General features: G+C 36.3%; 1 protein-coding gene across 1 annotated transcript in view; it reads right to left on the reverse strand.

Annotated features, from left to right (window-relative positions):
- Window positions 1–22,548, reverse strand: part of LOC139120874 (cytoplasmic FMR1-interacting protein 2-like) — a 393,869-nt gene that overhangs the window by 197,122 nt on the left and 174,199 nt on the right. The gene's annotated exons all lie outside the window — the stretch shown is intronic.

A 22,548-nucleotide genomic window follows, 5' to 3' on the forward strand; every position in this document is an offset into this window, starting at 1 on the left:
TGCTATTTCGAAATATTTTGCCACCTTGAGGTGTAGGAAACAGTTCCTTTGACAATCAAACAGAGATGTCAATAGTAGGAGAACGATATTCAGCATCACTGGGCCGTAAGAAAATTTCAATACAATGACCTTATACCAAGGCTAAAATATTGTGCGCTGGAATTCCTTATAGGCAACACAATTGTTGAATATGGATGGTATATTTTCCAGTACAAATCACGAAGGGCTTAATTGTGCTCCTTGCATTAAGGCTTACTTTTGTGCTGCTAAAAAGCAAAATTTCAATTCTTTCAAAACCCAGTTATAAGAAGATACCGTCAAGGACAGTGTGCTCACATTCCATTTGAATTGGTCCATTCGAGAAATATTTAAACCAGGTTAAACAAGAATGACAAAAGCAAATAAGGTGGTCATCTTTAGGAACATGCATATCAACTTCTATAGCAATGGGACATCAACAACAAAAAATAGACAGAGAAGGTTTGATAAAAAGAAAAGGTGGGAGTTGGTAAAAAAATGTACAAGGGATCTGGTAAAAAGTAATGCTACCACACCAATCTTCTAGACCCTACCCCCTCCTGAATATCAAATGTTCCATCCCTTGGTATTACATAACGCCAGATGATAGGAAATGTATTTACAACCTTTGGGAGTTTTTAATTAATTAATTAATGCAATGAGTGTTATCATTCTAATGTAAACAGCACTTAAGTTAGTTACAGATAGTGAAATGCCTTCCACTGTGGGCGGTGATTACAACATCTGGAATTATCCTGGATCCAATTTCTCATCAGGTCTTGTATGTCTTACATGAAAAAGTTGCAAAAATTGGTCCGCAATGAAAAACATAGGGCCAAAGTCCCTGAAGCTACTATAGACATGGATACAAAATTAAGTATTTCCTGACTGTATGAAATTATCTCACTAAGGTCATCCTAGGGACATGTAAACCAAATATTAAAGCTGTCTGACCAGCGGTTTTGAAAAAACAAGCAACTCAACAGTTGACAGAGCTCTACTGTGTTATGTAGAGAATAACCTTTTGTGACACATGTATTGATGAAGAAGGTGGATATCTTTGATAGCTCATTTCAGGATGGCCTCACCAAAAATGGAAAAAAATTCAGTAAAAATACAGATTTGCATATTTCATCAGACTATATTACTCTATAATAGCAAATAATACGGATAGTTTTCAATCGGATTCGAACCCACAACATACGGCATCAGTCGCCTAGCTGAGAGGCCTGAGACAGAACCAGTCGACTAAATCTCCACTCCCAAAAAAGAGTGGTTCAATAGCCGGCTAAGTTGTTACATTTTTCTGACTGAGACCTTTCAACACGTTGTAGAGTTCGTGAAGCACTCACGCACGCATGCTCACTATCATACATCGCACATACACACTTTATCGAAGCGAAGAAACGAATTTCATCGCTTTAACTGGGCGAACGATAACCTCGGGGACAATTCTGTCCACCAGCAGTGTTACCGACCCAGGATAGAAATACGGATAGTTTTCAATCGGATTCGAACCCACAACATACGGCATCAGTCGCCTAGCTGAGAGGCCTGAGACAGAACCAGTCGGCTAAATCTCCACTCCCAAAAAGAGTGGTTCAATAGCCGGCTAAGTTGTTACAGCAAATAAACGAGAGTTAATTACATTCTAACGAAAGTAAACAAGTCTTGCTTAAATCAAGATTTACGTCATAATAAAACAGCATATCTTCAGGTTATAAAGAATCTTCAGCTGGTTATCTATATCTGTATTTTCATCCTATTTACCAAACACATTTTAACTTTCAAATTAACATTGTAAGTAAGTTCTGTTGAATAAGTTGAGACTGTAGGTACTCAGAGAAAGCACACTGAAGAGACAAATGTTTGTAAATTAAGGAGTTCAGGGTCATCAAAAGCATCATAAGGAATCATGTTACACTTTCATTGCACTGTTTACACAGATTGCATAATTGCTATAAATAGCACATGAGGAATCTTACAGCCCAGCTTTACCATAAAAACCCTATCACTTTGACCACTCTTTTAATTGACCACTCTATTTTTTTCCTCAAAAAGTAATCTTATTTTATCCTTACCAAGTCAGCCATAAATGGAAATTAGAACTTTCTCTATCTCTATTTATTTGACCACCCTATCATGACAAACTATTATGAGCAATTTCTTTTAGATAACATAAATGGTGGTTCAGAATATATCAAAGTTGGGATTCAGGAAAGTTGCCTTTACATGTTTTAATCCTCCAAGATGGTAAGCATTTCACTATGAATTGTCAAAAAAAGTTGAACTTTCTGATAATTCCACACTAAAATTATTTTGGCTTTGATGATTTCCTAATTAATTCAATTATTTAAAATCATATTAATTATTTTTTTCTGGGTGAATTGATAGGGTTTATACAGTACAAGAATTACATACAATGTAAGTCAAATTTTGACCAAAAATGACAAAAAAATTCCTTAAAAATACACATTTGCATATTTCATCACAATTTGAACAAATCTTAGTTGGGTTATCCCTAGGGACCTGTATACCAGATAACAAAGCTGTCTGACCAGCGGTTATGAAGAAGAAGATTTTTTACCAAAAACACCTTTTTTGGCATTAATTTGCCTATTTTCAACAATATCAAAAAATTAAAAAAAACAGTTTCTCAAAATCATATTTTTCATCTACACAACAAATATCAAATCAGTAAGTACTGCGGTTCTCAAGATATTTGAGTGGACGGACGCCTCACAAACGGACATACATACATACATACATACATACAGACTGACGCCGGACGCCGGACGGATACCCATCCCAATAGCTTCTATAGACTATAGTCTATAGTAGCTAAATTTTCTGGATCAAATTTTCCTACAAATTGATACCAAATATGACAAATTTATATCCACAGCCTTCAAAATTGTCTCACAACATATCCTGGGTTGGTGTAGGTCATTTAAGGTCACAAACTGAAAAAATTACCTAAAATATACAAATTTGGGGGTTTCCCAAGACTTTGAGCAGAAAATTTATCTAATAACATCCCTCGGGGCTTTATAGTCGCGCCAGCGGCTTACTGACTACGCATGCGCTTATTCATGATATACTATGCGACTAACCGGAAGTGTACCCTTCTTTCAAGGGCGCCGCCATGGTTTTTTTTTGAGTACTCGTAAATAAACAAATGCGAAACAAATTACCATTATATAACATGCCATTTATAAAAGATACCTCTTTTATTAGCCAGTAAATGTTATTATGCACCTTGTCGCTGATACAAAATATCGTTAATATAGATAAAGGGAGAAAACTGTCGTGCATATGGACGGGGGCATGCGCAAAGAATGCTGGGATTGAATTTTAGAAAAGCGCCCCCTGTGTCAATAATTAGATTCAAAAATTGCCAGCGTTTAGACGGAACGCTACAGTCTTCAGCTTGCAAGTGGAAGGTGGCAGTGCGGTTACCATTGCAATGATAATGATTGCATAATACGTCCCTTGTTAAACGCAATAGGCTGTTATCATTGTAAAAATTGCCAATTTTTGTCCAAAACTTTTACACGTTACAGAAAATCTATACCTGCTCTGCTGCAGGGTTTGTCATCGTGTACGTACGTGAACTGCTTTCATCAGATGGAAACTGGACATAGCTGTCATATAAACGTTTATGAAATAACAATTAATTACATTTTATCATGAATCAATACAAATAACATTGCCAATCTTAACCCCTGGCGCGACACCAAGGGCTGAGCCCTATATAATATTACCAAATTACAAAGCTATCAAACAAGTAATTTTGAGAACAAGTTTTCTTGACCAAAAATGACAATATTGTCTTAAAAATACAAATTTGTATATTTCAGGAAAATTTCCACATATCTAACTATTGTCATCTCTGTACGTCTGTCTACCAAATATAAAATCTGTCTGTCCAGGGGTTTTAAAAAGAAAATACTGTTTAAGACTTTTTGACCAACCAGATATGAACTGGAAATGCTCACGTGTTTCATTATATATAGCAGTTATGTGTAAAGTCGAACCTTTGCCACATGTTTACAACTTCATTGAAAGTATTATGATCAACATAATGAACAATATTCACCATCGATTAATTCTAAAAGGTCATGAAGTATACAAATATGTAATTAGCTGAAATGAAAATATTAAAGTTCTTTGACTGCAGTCATTGTACCACCACTTTATATAGCAAGTGTAATTACCTTTGGCCAAGTCCTTAAAGCCACATATGCCGAACTGTGAAAGCTCATTAGATATGCAAATTATAAATTCCAAGATTGGAAAATGTGAAATGACTTTCGATATTGTTTTAACCTGGTATAATCATCAATGTACATTGCATGTTTTGCCAACTTCGATCAAGTGAATCTCAGAGGAAAGATCATCGAAAATGCAAATTAGGAATTGGCTGAAGAAAAATTGCTTAATGACTTTAAATAATGCTGTATCATAGTATCTTTAATGTGTATACTAAGTTTCATCAACTTTGGTCCAGTCAATTCAGATATATATCCCTAATTAGCAAAGTTCATTAAATATGTAAATTGGGAATTGGCTGAAGTAAAAATGCTTAACGATTTTTAATATTGTTGTATCATAGTGTCTTCAATATATGTAGCACGTTATGTCAACTTTGGTCAAGTCAATTCAGATATACCGGTATATCCCTAATTAGGAAAGTTCATTAAATATGCAAATTAGGAATTGGCTGAAGAGAAAATGCTTAATGACTTTCAATAATATTGTATTATAGTGTCTTTAATGTTCATAGCAAGTTTCATCAATTTTGATCCAGTAAATTCAGATATATATCCCTAATTATGAAAATTCCTTTAATATGCAAATTAGGAATTGGCTGAAGTAAAAATGTCTTTTGACTTTCAATAATGTTATATCACAGTATCTTTGATGTATATAGCAAGTTTCAATAACTAAAATCAAGTTAATTCAGATATATATCCCTAATTAGGAAAGTTCATTAAATATGCAAATTCGGAATTGGCTGAAGTAAAAATGCTTAATGGCTTACAAGAATGTTGTATCATAGTAGCTTCAATACATGTAGCAAGTTTCATTAACAATGGTCCAGTCAATTCAAATATATATCCCTAATTAGCAAAGTTCATTAAATATGCAAAGTCGGAAATGGGTGAAGTTAAAATGCTTAACGACTTTCAATAATGTTAAATCATAGTATCTTCAATCTATATACCAAGTTTGGTCAATTTTGATCCAGTTAAATCAGATATATATCCCTGATTAGGAAAGTTCATTAAATATGCAAATTAGCAACTATCTTTCATGTCACCCCTTAATGCTTCCCACTACTGATATATCTTGGTGTGATCAACATTTGTAGCAAATCTCATCAAATTGTGTGCAGTCGTTTTTAATGTATATCCGTTTTTTCTAAAATCATTAATTATGCAAATGAGCAAAAAGTATGCAAGCAAGACCCACCAAAAACTAATCAGTTCTTGCCATTTGCAAACTCAATCTATGTACCAGATTTGATTCTGATCTGATCAGCTGTTTTTGAGATATTGGACCAACAGACAGACAGACAGACAGACAGACAGACACACAGACAGACATCGCTGCGACATATGCTCACGTGTGTGAACACGTGAGCAAAAAATGACAAAATTGCTTCAAAATAGTAATTTTCCCAATTTTTTCATAATTTCAACAAATTAGAAGAGTAACACCCTTGCAAAGAACTAACCCAAATTTAAGAGCGATTGGGCTGGCAGTTTCAGAGAAGGAGAATTTTTACTGAAAATGAGAAAAATCACCAAAAAGTTCAGCAAAAAATACAAAATTAAGGATATCTTCATAATATTCTTAAAACTATATAAGGTTCACCTAAGGTACTTGCACACAAATTTTCAAAGCAATCAAAACAGCCGTTCTTGAGATATTAATTCTTGACCATTTTCACATTTTGTAAGCTCATTTGCATAATTTTGGCAATGCACACTTCATTTGAACAAAATCCAATCTATAGCCCAGGAGGCATCCACACACTAAATACCAAGCTGAAATGTGCAGCAGTTTGCGTGTTTTTGATGTTAATGGAAATACTGTACGTACGTACATACATACATACATACATACATCCATCCATACATACATACATACATACAGACGCCATCGACTTCAGCTTACACGATAAACTCACATTGGTATAACCAAATGTGAGCTAAAAATATAGGGCCGATGTCCCTGAAGCTACTATAGATGGTACAGAGGACATACATAGCATAAAAGAGAGAGCAGGGGTCCTTTGGCAATACAGTGCAGGTAGAGTTGACTTTTCAGATCCTCAGATTCAGATCCTCAGATCCTCAGATTCAGATCCTCAGATCTCAGATTTCAGATCCTATAACTTCAGATGCAGATTCAAGTTTACAAGCCTTTTACAATACCCGAATTAACAGTATGATTGCAATTTTTTAAAAAATAATTTGAATATGACATATACAAGGCAGTTATGAATGAAAACAAAATAGTCGGACGTCTACATAAACATTTTCGCTTAACATTAGTTTCAACGAACACAGGTCTACCATTACATATTAGCTAACTTGCTTCTTCCGACCTCCTGAATTCTGATTTAGCCCGGGGTCATTGGCTTCCAACATGGATTAGTTATATTCCCTCGCCATCAATATTACGAACGATGGTAAAATACGGACTGCCGATAGCCAGCATTTACATGATCGTCGCGGTCTTGATCGTTCGATCGCTGGTGTGTGTTTATCTCTATGTCTCTATGTATTGACTATAGAGGGAACGTTCACGTGATGATATAACAAGTCGAATCATTGCGCACCCTGTCTTCGACTGATGACGTTCTGATTCTGAGATTGAAGTTTTTAAGTTCAAGATTCAAGATAGAAATAAAATAATTTCTAAAGCCTTTTCAAATCTAAATTATATTTTATTTATCAGTATATTACATCAAACTTTGAAAGTTGTGAAATTTTAATTCCGAATCTGCGTCTGAAGTTATAGGATCTGAGGTCTGAGATCTGAGGATCTGAATCTGAGGGTCTGAGGATCTGAATCTGAGGATCTGAAAAGTCAACTCTACCATACAGTGCATTCTTTTGGCAGGGGAACTGTCTTAGTATGGCTCATACTTATAGAGCCCCCTATAAAGACAGACATTCATTAATAGCCTGCATAGAAAACTGCCATCTATATGCCTATAAAAATATTGTCAAGGCCAGTGTGCTCATATTTGGTTTGAATTGGTCCATCAAGAAATATTTAAACCAGAAAAACAAGAATGACAAAAGTAAATAAGGTCTGAAACTTTAGGTAATGGAGGTCAACTTTAGGAACAGGCTTAGCAGAGGAATGTTTCAACACAGTCCTTCATGGTTTCAGCAGGTAGGCCAATACAGTGTCACTTAATGAACAATGACAGGAAATCAGACTCAAGGTCAGTGGAGTAGCCTGTTTCAGTACACTTCTACACATAATAGGTACACTGCATACAAATAGGTTACAGATTACAGTATCTCCAACTCAGATGTGTGGGCTGTTTCAGTTAATGCCACCACTCCTACACATTTGCAGGATTTCCCCTTTTTCTTACCTCATTTGCATATTTTTGACACTGACATGTTCATTTGCACAACGTCACATCTCAAAACCTGGGTCTACCTGTACACCAAATACTGTGATGGTAGGTGCGGCAGTTTGGGAGCTTTTGAGTGTGACGGACATACATCTGCACATGCATACATACATTTTGTCATACAGACATACAGACGCCACCGACTCACCATATAAGGTATCTGCTAAAGTGCGGGCTGCGGGTTGCGGGTTGCGGGCTGCGGGTTTTTAGAATTATGGCTAGATTTCTAATATATGTAATATGGCATTTAGTATATAAGAAATAAAACCTTTAGAAGGTGTCTATTATCAATAATCATGATCAGGTCTATCGTACAGTATCCCTTTTCCTACCAAGTCCATATTTCAACATCAGGTCAAGATGGTTAAAATTAATGAAACACAACTATATGGTGTATTTTAACATAATACTGTACATTAATTGAAGGCTGTTGAAAACATATATGCTTGTAAACTTGATTTTTTTGGACTAAATATGCTATAACAGACCAAACCAAGTGGGTGAAAATACGTCATGTTTCTGAAAAAAAAATCGAAATCTGCTAAACTAAAAGCGGCGATTCCGAGGACCAATTTATTTATTCCGAGCTGCCTGGCCATTACAAATAATTTGGGATCTGAAATCACTTTTGATCTTTCTTGCCATGGATGTGAGTGAAAAATAATACCAGGCTGACAAAAAAAATTTGCGCCTCGGAAATGTCGCCACTTATCGCGGAATGAAAATTGTTACATTTCTAGTATCAGGCCATAGGAAGTAAATTCTTTGTAATGCATCTATTCACAATTCGGTTCTTGGGCAACACACACAGAAAATTAAACAATTTTAATGCCTACTTAATTATATGCAATGTGTAAGGGAAGATTTGACTTAAAAAAGCGTAGAAGTGATTTAAAAAAAGAAAAAGACGTACAACAAAGGACTTAGTTTACTTTGCCGTTTCGGTTCAACCGAGGTCGCGACCGCAGACGACATTCCGCTGACATTAATACGCGAGAATTTCAGCGGGAAAAACACGCCGGTGCGTTGACTTATTTTCAGGAATCGATCTAATAGGAATATTTTTGGATGAGTTTGTGTTCTGCAGCTCTTTGAGCTCTCAATAATTGTGTATCTCCTAATATCATGAACGTATTCTATGACTTGCACCTGCAGTATGATAGTCGCTCCGTATGCATTTGATCCAGCGTGACTATGAAAAGTTTCCTAGGACTATTATCGTGTTCACCACAATAAAATAATTTTAAATGGCATTGAAAACGATTCTGAAAATTGTGCTTTTATCGGCGGTTGAACTAATCTGAAGTGTGAGAAGGGCATGGCATTTTATGAAAAAGTAACAAATTATTATTATAGGCGTGTCGAGTTTCAACGAACTGAAGTTCATCTCCCAGTTCATCTGTGCTGTCAACGATCCGAAACTTACTTTTAAACTATCCATCCTAATCATAACATAAAATGTTAATATAGCGAGTTGTTGTGAAATCTGTTTTGTCTTCATATTATTACTCATCCGTGTTCAGTCATATCATTTCGAAAGCTTCGATCGGCAGTGCGCTGTGCAACAGCGAATGTTGGATGCGAAATGGACTATTCTGATGTTGGTGGCGCTTTACCAGATGTAAGCTGAAATAATGGCATTATTCAAGAAGTTCACGGCTTTTATTCCATAAACAAATACTTCTAGATACTATTTTAGCATTTATTCTAACCACTAGCGAAAATGATACCAAAAATCACACATTTTTTCATGCCCGCAACCCGCAGCCCGCAACCCGCAAAATAGCGCATCCGACCATATAAGCTGTGTTAGCGCTGGGTTTGGAAAGCTGTTAGCCACTGTGGCAAATAGTTTCAAATTTTTATTAGCCACAGACAAATTTTATTAGCCACACATTTTTACGAAAACAAAGCTTTCTATAATGCTATAATCTCCAGTGTTGGTTGCATGCACAAGAATAAACTATCAACACATCAACCTTGTATCCAATTGCCTTAATTGTAACACTGGAAATTGCATGATTCGATTCTGGACCGCAATGCAAATCGACAACAACATGGGACGTTGAGACCGCGATTAAAATGAACTGCAACACGGAAGGTGTGGACCGCGATGCAAATTAACAGCATGACAGCAACACTGAATGTTCGGTCTGCGATTAAAATAGAAGTTTGTTACACGTAAGTACGTTCCATCAGTACACGTAGCGTCTTTGTCACGTTATACAAGACGTCGCGTACATGTGGCACAGATGTTCGGAACGTCAAAAAACGACACTTCTACACGTAGTCATAATTACGTGTAGTAATTTTTAGATTTTCGTGATTCCCGGGAATTTAGACAAGAAATCTTGTTAAGTATGAGTGTCATTGTAAATTAGCAAACATCTTTGATATCAGAAAATTCCGTAGATTTCACCGGTACAAGATGTATATGCTATGATTTCCTTAGATAAATGAAATGTTGTCGTCTAATTCAACTTTTTATCTGAAGCTGTCACTAAGATTTCCTTAAACCACATAAATAACTGTATTACAAAAACATAGGGCCAAAGTCCCTGAAACTACTATAGACATGGACACAAAATTAAACATTTCCTGACTGTATGAAATTATCTCACTAAGGTCATCCTAGGGACCTGTAAACCAAATATTAAAGCTGTCTGACAAGCGGTTTTGAAAAAACAAGCGACCCAACAGTTGACAGAGCTCTGCTGTGTTATGTAGAGAATAACCTTTTGTGACACATGTATTGATGAAGAAGGTAGATATCTTTGATAGCTCATTTCAGGATGGCCTGACCGAAAATGGAAAAAAAATTCCTTAAAAATACAGATTTGCATATTTCATCACAATTTCAACAAATCTAAGTTGGGTTATCCCTAGGGACCTGTATACCAAATAACAAAGCTGTCTGACCAGTGGTTATGAAGAAGAAGATTTTTTACCACAAACGCCTTTTGTGGCACTAATATGCATATTTTCAACAATATCAAAAAATTAATAAAAACACTTTCTCAAAATCATATATTTTATCTACACAACAAATATCAAATCAGTAAGTACTGCAGTTCTCAAGATATCTGAGTGGACGGACGCCTCACAAATGTACATACATACATACATACATACATACATACATACATACATACAGACTGACGGTGGACGGATACCCATCCCAATAGCTTCTATAGACTATATTAGTCTATAATAGCTAATAAACGAGAGTTAATTACATTCTAATTAAAGTAAACAAGACTTGCTTATCAAGATTTACGTCATAAAAAAACAGCATATCTGTCAGGTTATAAAGATTCTTCAGCTGGTTATCTTTATCTGTATTTTCATCCTATTAACCAAGCACATTTTAACTCTCAAATTAACATTGCAAATAAGTTCTGTTGAATAAGTTGAGCCTGTAGGTAATCAGAGAAAGCACACAGAAGAGACAAATGTTTGAAACTTAAGAAGTTCAAGGTCATCAAAAGCATTGTAAGGAATCATGTAACACTTTCATTGCACTGTTTACACAGATTGCATAATTAATACGAGTCATCGTTGATGACACAGTCCCCGCTTGTCAATTTTGTTATAATCTTTGGTGTCTAGGTAGCTGTGGTCTAGGTAGCTGTGGAATGACATTGATGCAACGGGTGCATTAGGCCTGTGACTTGCATAATAAAGTAATCTGAGGAACGTTCAATAAATGACTCATCTCTGCCGGTAATGACCACTCAAGGAACTTTTGATCACATCACACATAACGATGCCCTTACTGCCTCCAGTGTCATGATGGCACATACTATACACATGGTTTGGTGGAATTTTCGAAATGGTATGGGATCGGGTATGTTGTTGTAATCAGCCATTTCGGATCATATAATGAAACAAATTAATGTGCACAAGAATGCAGCCATAGTATTTTATCTTCGTATCACGTTTGAACAAAATCAGTCCATCGAGGGACAGTGACCTATGTTTATGTTTCAAAGACATAAAAATATCACACCAAAATTTTAATCAAATGGCTGTCTATTGACCACATGGATCATTGCACAAAATTAGGAGACATGCATATGTATGCCATAGTACTTTATCTTTGTACCAAGTCTCAACAACATTGGTTAAAGAATATTTGCATATGATTAAGCCTCAAAGACATGAAAAAATCCAAAAATGACCATCTGACAGCGATATTGGAAAAAAATGACAATCTGGCAGCCATATTGGAACATGTCACGAAGTAAATTGACATGTATATGTATGCCATAGTGCTAGATCTTTGTGCCAAGTTTGGACAAAGTGGGTGTAATGACCTTTGAATTACGATTCAAAGACATGCAAAATTCCAACATAATGGCAGTTCTGCAGCCATATTGGATCCTATCGCAAGCTTAATTGACACATGCATATGTATGCCATTGTGCTTTGCCTTTGTGCCAAGTTTGAACCAAATCGGTTCAAGGATGTTTGAGTTATGGTTCAAAGACATGAAAAAAATCGCAAAAAATGGCCGCCTGTCAGCCATATTGGATCATATCACGAAGTAAATTGGTGTTCATATGAAGGACATAATGTTTTGCTTTTGTGCCAAATTTGAACAGAATCGGTTCTAGGATGTCTGAGTTATGGTTCAAAGACATGAAAAATCGCAACAAAATGGCCGCCTCATGCCCATATTGGATCGTATCGCAATATAATTCGACATGCATATGTAGGACATAGTGTTATGCCTTTGTGTCAAGTTTGAACAGAATCGGTTCAAGGATCTTTGAGTTATGGTTCAAAGACACGAAAAATCGCAAATAAAATGGCCGCCTCGTGGCCATATTGGATTGTATTACAAAATAATTTGACCTGCATATGTAGGCCATAGTGTTTTACCTTTGTGGCAAGTTTGAACAGAATCTGTTCAAGGATGTCTGAGTTATGGTCCAAAGACATGAAAAATCGCAACAAAATGGCCGCCACGCGCCCAAATTGAAACATATCGCAAAATAATTTGACATGGGTATGAAAGCCATAGTGTTATGCCTTTGTGCCAAGTTTGAGCAGAATGGGCTCAAGGATGTCTGAGTTATGGTCCAAAGACATGAAAAATCGCAACAAAATGGCCGCCACGCGCCTATATTGAAACATATCGCAAAATAATTTGACATGGGTATGAAAGCCATAGTGTTATGCCTTTGTGCCAAGTTTGAGCAGAATGGGCTCAAGGATGTCTGAGTTATGGTCCAAAGACATGAAAAATCGCAACAAAATGGCCGCCACGCGCCCATATTGAAACATATCACAAAATATTTGACATGGATATGAAAGCCATAAGGTTATGCCTTTGTGCCAAGTTTGAGCAGAATGTGCTCAAGGATGTCTGAGTTATGGTCCAAAGACATGAAAAATCGCAATAAAATGGCCGCCTCGCGCCCATATTGGATCGTATCACAAAATAAATCGACGTGCATCTGTAGGTCATAGTGCTATGCCTTTGTGCCAAGTTTGAACAAAATAAGTTTAGCAGTGTCTGAGAAACTGTTGATGACGGACGGACGGACGGACGGACGGACGGACGGACGGACGGACGGACGGACACACGGACGGGACCCAATCTATAAGTCCCCGCCGGACTTCGTCCGCGGGGACTAATAAATATCACTGAGGAATCTTACAGCCCAGCTTTACCATAAAAACCCTATCACTTTGACCACTCTTTTAATTGACCACTCTATTTTTTTCCTCAAAAAGTAATTTTACTTTATGCTTACCAAGTCAACCATAAATGGAAATTAGAACTTTCTCTATCTCTATTTATTTGACCACCCTATCATGACAAACTATTTTGAGCAATTTCTTTTCGATAACATATAGGGCACAACAAATGACGGTTCAGAATATGTCATAGTTGGGATTCAGGAAAGTTGCCTTTACATGTTTTAATCCTCCAAGATGGTTTGGCATTTCACTATGAACTGTCAAAAAAGTTGAACTTTCTAATAATTCTACACTAAAATTATTTTGGCTTTGATGATTTCCTTATTAATTCGATTATTTAAAATAATATTAATTATTTTTTTCCGGGTGAATTGATAGGGTTTATACAGTACAAGACTTACATACAATGCAAGTCAAATTTTGACCAAAAATGACAAAAAAATTCCTTAAAAATACACATTTGCATATTTCATCACAATTTAAACAAATCTAAGTTTGGTTATCCCTAGGGACCTGTATACCAAATAACAAAGCTGTCTGACCAGCGGTTATGAAGAAGAAGATTTTTTACCAAAAACGCCTTTTTTGGAGTTAATTTGTATATTTTCAACAATATCAAAAAATTAAAAAAAACAGTTTCTCAAAATCATAGTTTTCATCTACACAACAAATATCAAACCAGTAAGTACTGCGGTTCTCAAGATATTTGAGTGGACGGACGCCTCACAAACGGACATACATACATACATACATACATACATACAGACTGACGACGGACGCCGGACGGATACCCATCCCAATAGCTTCTATAGACTATAGTCTATAGTAGCTAAAAATCGGTAAATTTAATGCAAGGATACAACGAGCTTGAATAGTCCTCACATAGAGAAATTAATTGTTTCTTAAAACTTAGACGAATTCGTATGTTTCTGAAAAAACAATACTGCAAAATCAACCAACAAAATCACAACTGAGCACAGATACGCGTATGCCACTGTGTGCCTTCAGACGCACACGTAGGATTAAGTTTATCTAAACCTCTGTAATGAACAACACGGAACATCGAGACCGCGATGCGAATCGACAGCAACACAGAATGCGTCGTTGGGATGGCAATTTACATGTAAATGACATCAATACGGGAACATAAGGGCCACGATGCAAATCAATTATCATTAAAATAAGACCGTGATTAAAATGCACAACACAGAACGTCTAGACCACGATGCATATAAATTTAAACACCGAACGTGTGACCGCGAATAAAATGCGCATGCAATTCTCGTGAGTGTTCACTTTGCTTGCTGTACACTGGACAAAATGACGTCAAATTCATCGCGAGACTAGGGCTCGATTGTGTCTGCCTAAATTTTTAATTCTCGCGATAGTCATTTATGTGCATGCTGTACCCTATACAAATTGACGTCAAATCTCTTGCGAGACTTGGCTCGATTGCAATACGTCGGTTTCGAGTTACCATAAGACCATGCGGTAATTCAAGGATTTTAAGCTTTCGCCACTAGGGGCGCTTTTCCTTTGACCGGAAGTGAGGGCTACTTTATGGACTCCGATCTGCGTATATTGCGATAACACAGACTCCGTAGCCATAACCTAAGTTTAGTCTACTTTCATCTGCTCTGTTGTCACCGTAAGCGTTTTACTATGACAACCTTTTACTGCAAAGCCGGCAAACTCGACAAATACCCATGGATGAATGGCATGACCTTCCACCGTATCACCGATGTTAAGAAAGAGAAACGCCACCGTCGGACATGGATAAAGGATGATACGACGTGAACTTTAGACCTAACAGTTTCCACATGTTTGCGATCTATTCCACTCTCGGATTATGCCCCCCGTAGAAATGCGTACATATGCCTGAGAAAAAGAAAGTCAGGAAACCAAATGGCTTTTTCCTATACGGATTATGCCACCATGTCATCTTCGACGTTCGATTTTACTGTGAAAAGTAGCAAGTTCGTCTATCATGTAACCAACGATCGTTCCCTATCATTCTCAAAATTCATACCTGGTACTTAATTTGCTTCAAAAACGCTCGTTTCATGTGATTTTCTGCCTAATTCAACGGACACATCGCCAAAACATAAGCGTGAGCGACATTATTTGACATTATTCGAGGGCAATAATTCTTCCAGATCATCCAACCATGGATGTAAACATAGGGCCAAAGTCCCTGAAGCTACTATAGACATGGATACAAAATTAAAGGCGGAGCCTCCCTTTAAAAGGGCGCCAACCTATGGCGGCGTTCATTGTGTAAGTGGACACCAAGCAGGTAACATGAGGGCACACGATACAGAAAATGCCACTTTTTAGTTTTTTCCGACCGCAAAAACACTGACAGACTGCCAAGCAGTCAGCACGAAGCTGCTGCCGATCGAACTCAGTGGTTATATTCAAATTCTAACGTGACTGGAAGACGTTTTTAAGGAAATTCGCGTGTGGTGCTGGGGAATAAATTACTGTTGGCAATTTGAACCGGACCGTCAATCAAACGATTATATAAGCTCTGTTTGCCAGATTAGCAAAAGGTGACAAAAGATTGAAATCAGTTTGTGTAATTAATGTTATAGAAATCAAACATCGTACTGGCCATGTGTTTGACAGGGAGGAGAACTCCACTAATGCGAGAACCAGGGATTGAAAAGTGCGGCTTTAAGTATTTCCTGACTGTATGAAATTATCTCACTAAGGTCATCCTAGGGACATGTAAACCAAATATTAAAGCTGTCTGACCAGCGGTTTTGAAAAAACAAGCGACTCAACAGTTGACAGAGCTCTGCTGTGTTATGTAGAGAATAACCTTTTGTGACACATGTATTGATGAAGAAGGTGGATATCTTTGATAGCTCATTTCAGGATGGCCTGACCAAAAATGGAAAAAAATTCCGTAAAAATACAGATTTGCATATTTCATCAGACTATATTAGTCTATAATAGCAAATAAACGAGAGTTAATTACATTCTAAATAAAGTAAACAAGACTTGCTTAAATCAAGATTTACGTCATAAAAAAACAGCATATCTGTCAGGTTATAAAGAATCTTGAGCTGGTTATCTTTTAATATCAGTATTTTCATCTTATTAACCAAGCACATTTTAACTTTCAAATTTACATTGTAAGTAAGTTCTGTTGAATAAGTTGAGACTGTGTGTACTCAGAGAAAGCACACTGAAGAGACAAATGTTTGAAAACTTAAGAAGTTCAAGGTCATCAAAAGCATTATAAGGAATCATGTTACACTTTCATTGCACTGTTTACACAGATTGCATAATTGCTATAAATAGCACATGAGGAATCTTACAGCCCAGCTTTACCATAAAAACCCTATCACTTTGACCACTCTTTTAATTGACCACTCTATTTTTTTCCTCAAAAAGTAATCTTATTTTATCCTTACCAAGTCAACCATAAATGGAAATTAGAACTTTCTCTATCTCTATTTATTTGACCACCCTATCATGACAAACTATTATGAGCACTTTCTTTTAGATAACATAAATGGTGGTTCAGAATATATCAAAGTTGGGATTCAGGAAAGTTGCCTTTACATGTTTAATCCTCAATTCACTATGAACTGTCAAAAAAAGTTGAACTTTCTGATAATTCCACACTAAAATTGTTTTGGCTTTGATGATTTCCTAATTAATTCAATTATTTAAAATAATATTAATTATTTTTTTCCGGGTGAATTGATAGGGTTTATACAGTACAAGAATTACATACAATGTAAGTCAAACTTTGACCAAAAATGACAAAAAAATTCCTTAAAAATACACATTTGCATATTTCATCACAATTTGAACAAATCTAAGTTGGGTTATCCCTAGGGACCTGTATACCAAATAACAAAGCTGTCTGACCAGCGGTTATGAAGAAGAAGATTTTTTACCAAAAACACCTTTTTTGGCATTAATTTGCCTATTTTCAACAATATCAAAAAATTAAAAAAAAAACAGTTTCTCAAAATCATATTTTTCATCTACACAAATATCAAATCAGTAAGTACTGCGGTTGTCAAGATATTTGAGTGGACGGACGCCTCACAAATGGACATACATACATGTACATACATACATACATACAGACTGACGACGGACGCCGGACGGATACCCATCCCAATAGCTTCTATAGACTATAGTCTATAGTAGCTAAAAATAGATCTATTTTTTACATCCATGATCCAACGTACTCGCTAAGCAGCAACAGTCTTGATGTCGGCGTCTCGCCAACGCATGTAGAACGGGAACTTGCCTCGCTACTCGAAAAGCAAGATCGCTAAAATGCATTAAAATAAATTTTCACAAACACAAACTAAACTAAGGAAAGAATCTACAGTGCGACTGATGAGAAACCACATTTGGGTTTCGAAACGCAAGCGTCAAAGGGCCACTCTATCAAGCCACTCTGTCAACTTTGTCACACCATAGGCCTGGCTGCATCTCGCAATAAGCTTTCCCCACACAAACAAAACATTACCGTACACACAAATCCAAACTTCCCTACAAATATCCGAAGCGAAACAAACGTTTTTATTAACACAAACAATCGGATTAGAATGTAGGAACACATACATGTATTCGAAACGAATCAAACACAAACTCGACACACACACACACAAAAACACATTTTGGATAGTATGCTGAGGAGCCTCTTTCTCATTTTCTACATTAGTTTCTAACCCAAGGTCAATGGATTTCTCAGCAAGCTTTACCAACTCAGCCTTTTTAGCTTTGGAAGGAGGAATCTTCCTTGCTTTTAAAAATTCTCGTAGCTCTTTCATGATCATTTTGCAGACGTCTTCAGGCGTGATGTTGCGACTTCCCTCCATGACTGAAATTTTAGCCCCCACTTTTGAGAAATCTCGAGCGCCCCCATGCAACTGATGTTAGAAATTCGTGCGTTTTCTGACAACTCGAAACCGACGTATTGCGTACGTCGGAGAGAACAATACGGAAGTAGATATAGTTTTTTCGCGAATCGCCAAAAGAGAAGTGCAGATCAACAAAAGACTAAGAAACCCCACGTTTTTGCTTATTTTGCGGAATTTTTTAAACAAAAATTCACTTTCGCCACTGTAGCGAATTAGGATCAATTTTTTTCGCCACTTCTGATTTCAATTCGCATTTGCGAACGTGGCAAATGGGCAGCGCGAACACAGATAAGCTCTTTTAGGTATTTACATACATACTAAATATAACCTTAAAATGGCAAAAATTGCCCGAAATATACAAAATTGCAGATTTAATCATTATTTTGATGCATTATAAATAACATAACCCCTACAAACCTGTGTACCAAATATCAAAGCTATCTAATGAGCAGATTTTGAGAATCAAATTTTTTGATCAAAAATGGCAAAAATTGCCCTACAATTACAAAATTGCAGATTTCATCATAATTTTAATATACCAACTTCAGTTCATCACTACAAAAATGTATAGCAAATATCAGAGCAGTCAGATAAGCCATTTTGATGAAATAACTTTTTGACCTAAATGACAAAATATTCCTTAAAATACAAATTTGCATATTTCATCACAAAGTGAAAAATCTAAGTTAGATCATCCCTAGGGACCTGTATACCAAAATATCAAAGCTGTCTGACAAGCGGTAATGAAGAAGAAATTGTTTTACCAAAAATGCCTTTTTTTGAGCTAATTTGCATATTTTCAACAATATCAAACAACAAACGGAGGGCCAAAGTCCCTGAAGCTACTATAGAAATGAATACAAAATTAAGTATTTCCTGACTGTATGAAATTATCTCACTAAGGTCATCCTAGGGACCTGTAAACCAGATATTAAAGCTGTCTGACCAGCGGTGCTGAAAAAAAAGACCCAACGGTTGACAGAGCTCTGCTGTGTTATGTAGAGAATAACTTTTTGTGACACATGTATTGATGAAGGAGGTGGATATCTTTGGTAGCATGATCATTTCAGGATGGCCTGACCAAAAATGGCAAAATTAGCTGCAAAAATACAAAATTGAAGATTTCATCATAATATATTACATGAAGATAAAGCCTGGGAACCTACCAGTATATACCAAATATCAAAGCTATCAGATGAGTAACTTTTGAGAAACAAATATTTTGACCAAATATGGCAAAGATTGACCCAAAAATACAAAAATAGCGTCAATGACACAGTAGCTCCCATCCTGGACTATTTAGTGTTTGATCTCTGGTCAGATATTTGAACATGTGTGAAAGGGATAAAGTGCATGAAGTGAAAATACTTAAATGTAATGTACTGGAGACAGTGAAATATGTTTAATGTATTTATTCAGAATATAAAATTGAAAAAATACAGAATTAGAAATATCAAATACTGTGATACAACCATCAACTCAACAAGTCATTTACAATGACATAGTCCCCACTTGTAATAGGAGTATTAGTCTTGAAGGGGCAGGGAAATGTGGTCATTAAGAAGTATCACTGGAGTGTATATGTTGAGATCTATGGGCACATAGGTCTATGTTGTTGTTCCCAATTTGAAACACATGAGGCATGTCTAAGTTATGGTTCTAAATCGGGAAAAAAGATCAGACCTCTAGCTGTATTGGCCAGCCAAGAAATACATATGCGCATAACAAATGAGGTACAAGATGTGACATCTTAAGGTCTAATATCCTATCAATATTGGAGGGTATAGAACTTGTGGTTACTGAGATATGCATATATATGAATAATCAAGATCAAAGGTCATCGAGGTCACATGACATTTTGAAAAAAAAAATCATATTGCTAATTAATCTCTATATGCCAAAAAAACAGACCTCTAGCTCTATTCGCTTGCCCAGAATTAGATGTGTACATAATTAATGAGGTAAAGCGTGTGTTGTCATAAGGTCTCCCATCCTACTAAATACAAAGGGCATAGCACTTGTGGTTACTTATTTATTGACATAAACATATATTTTAGGTTAAAGGTCATCGAGGTCACATGACATTTTGTCAAAAAATTTCTCTCCTATAGTTATCCCTATATACCAAAATCAGACATCCAGCTCTATTGGCTTGCTAAAAATTAGATATGTGCATAATTAAAGAGGTACAGTATGTGGTGTCATAAGGTGTCCAATCATACCAAATATGAAGGGTGTAGCACTTGTGGTTACTGAGTAATGGACAAATATGTTTATTTGAGGTCAAAAGTCACCGAGGTCATGTGACATTTTGTCAAAAAAATTGTATTGCTAACTTATCCCTATATGCCAAAAATCAGACCTCTAGCGCTATTGGCTCGCTCAAAATTTGATATGTGCATAATTAATGAGGTACAATATGTGGCATCATAAGGTGTCCAATCATACCATACATGAAGGGTGTAGCACTTGTGGTTACTGAGTTATGGACAAATATGTATATTTGAGGTCAAATGTCACTGAGGTCACGTGACATTTTGTCAAAAAAATTGTATTGCTAAGTTATCCCTATATACCAAAAATAGCGTCAATGACACAGTAGCTCCCATCCTGGACTATTTAGTGTTTGTTCTCTGGTCAGATATTTGAACATGTGTGAAAGGGATAAAGTGCATGAAGTGAAAATACTTAAATGTAATGTACTGGAGACAGTGAAATATGTTTAATGTATTTATTCAGAATATAAAATGGAAAAAATACAGAATTAGATATATCGAATACTGTGATACAACCATTAACTCAACAAGTCATTTACAATGACATAGTCCCCACTTGTAATAGGAGTATTAGTCTTGATGGGGCAGGAAAATGTGGTCATTAAGAAGTATCACTGGAGTGTATATGTTGAGATCTATGGGCACATAGGTCTATGTCGTTGTTCCCAATTTGAAACACATGAGGCATGTCTAAGTTATGGTTCTAAATTGGGAAAAAAGATCAGACCTCCAGCAGTATTGGCCAGCCAAGAAATACATATGCGCATTATAAATGAGGTACAAGATGTGACATCTTAAGGTCTAATATCCTATCAAAATTGGAGGGTATAGAACTTGTGGTTACTGAGATATGCATATATAATATGTATAATCAAGGTCAAAGGTCATCAAGGTCACATGACATTTTGAAAAAAAAAAATATATTGATAATTAATCCCTATATGCCAAAAAATCAGATCTCTAGCTCTATTCGCTTGCCCAGAATTAGATGTGTACATAATTAATGAGGTAAAGCGTGTGTTGTCATAAGGTCTCCCATCCTACTAAATACAAAGGACGTAACATTTGTGGTTACTTATTTATTGACATAAACATATATTTTAGATAAAAGGTCATCGAGGTCACATGACATTTTGTCAAAAAATTTCTCTCCTATAGTTATCCCTATATACCAAAAATCAGACATCCAGCTCTATTGGCTTGCTCAGAATGAGATATGTGCATAATTAATGAGGTACAGTATGTGGTGTCATAAGGTGTCCCATCATACCAAATATGAAGGGTGTAGCACTTGTGGTTACTGAGTTATGGACAAATATGTATATTTGAGGTCAAAGGTCACCGAGGTCACGTGACATTTTGTCAAAAAAATTGTATTGCTAAGTTATCCCTATATACCAAAAATCAGACCTCTAGCTCTATTGGCTCGCTCAAAATTAGATATGTGCATAATTAATGAGGTACAATATGTGGCGTCATAAGGTGTCCCATCATACCATATATGAAGGGTGGTAGCACTTGTGGTTACTGATTTATGGACAAATATGTATATTTGAGGTCAAAGGTCATCGAGGTCACATGACATTTTGTCAAAATATCCGAGATGTCTGCGTGAACGGATGGACTCACGAATGGACGAACAGACGGACATGACCCAATCTATTAGCCCACTGGACTTCATCCGTGGGGACTAAAAATTGTGTCACTGCATCCTTTTTGCAATATGAATACGATGAGAAACTAAATTTTTATTTTTATTGGCCTTATACATTGGAGTCTATGGACGTGTAAACTAAAAATATGCAAATTTCACCACGGTTTGCCCAAATTTGGGAAAGGTCACTCCTATGCACTTCCATACCAAGTTTCAAATCAATCGGACTTGTGGTTTCAGAGAAGATTTTTTGACCAAAAATGGGAGAAAATTACAAAAAAATTCATGAAAAATAGCATGTCCAAGATACTGACCCAAGATGTGCACAATCAT

The sequence above is a fragment of the Ptychodera flava genome, chromosome 20 (genome assembly GCF_041260155.1).
Source record: "Ptychodera flava strain L36383 chromosome 20, AS_Pfla_20210202, whole genome shotgun sequence".
Taxonomy (NCBI): domain Eukaryota; kingdom Metazoa; phylum Hemichordata; class Enteropneusta; family Ptychoderidae; genus Ptychodera; species Ptychodera flava.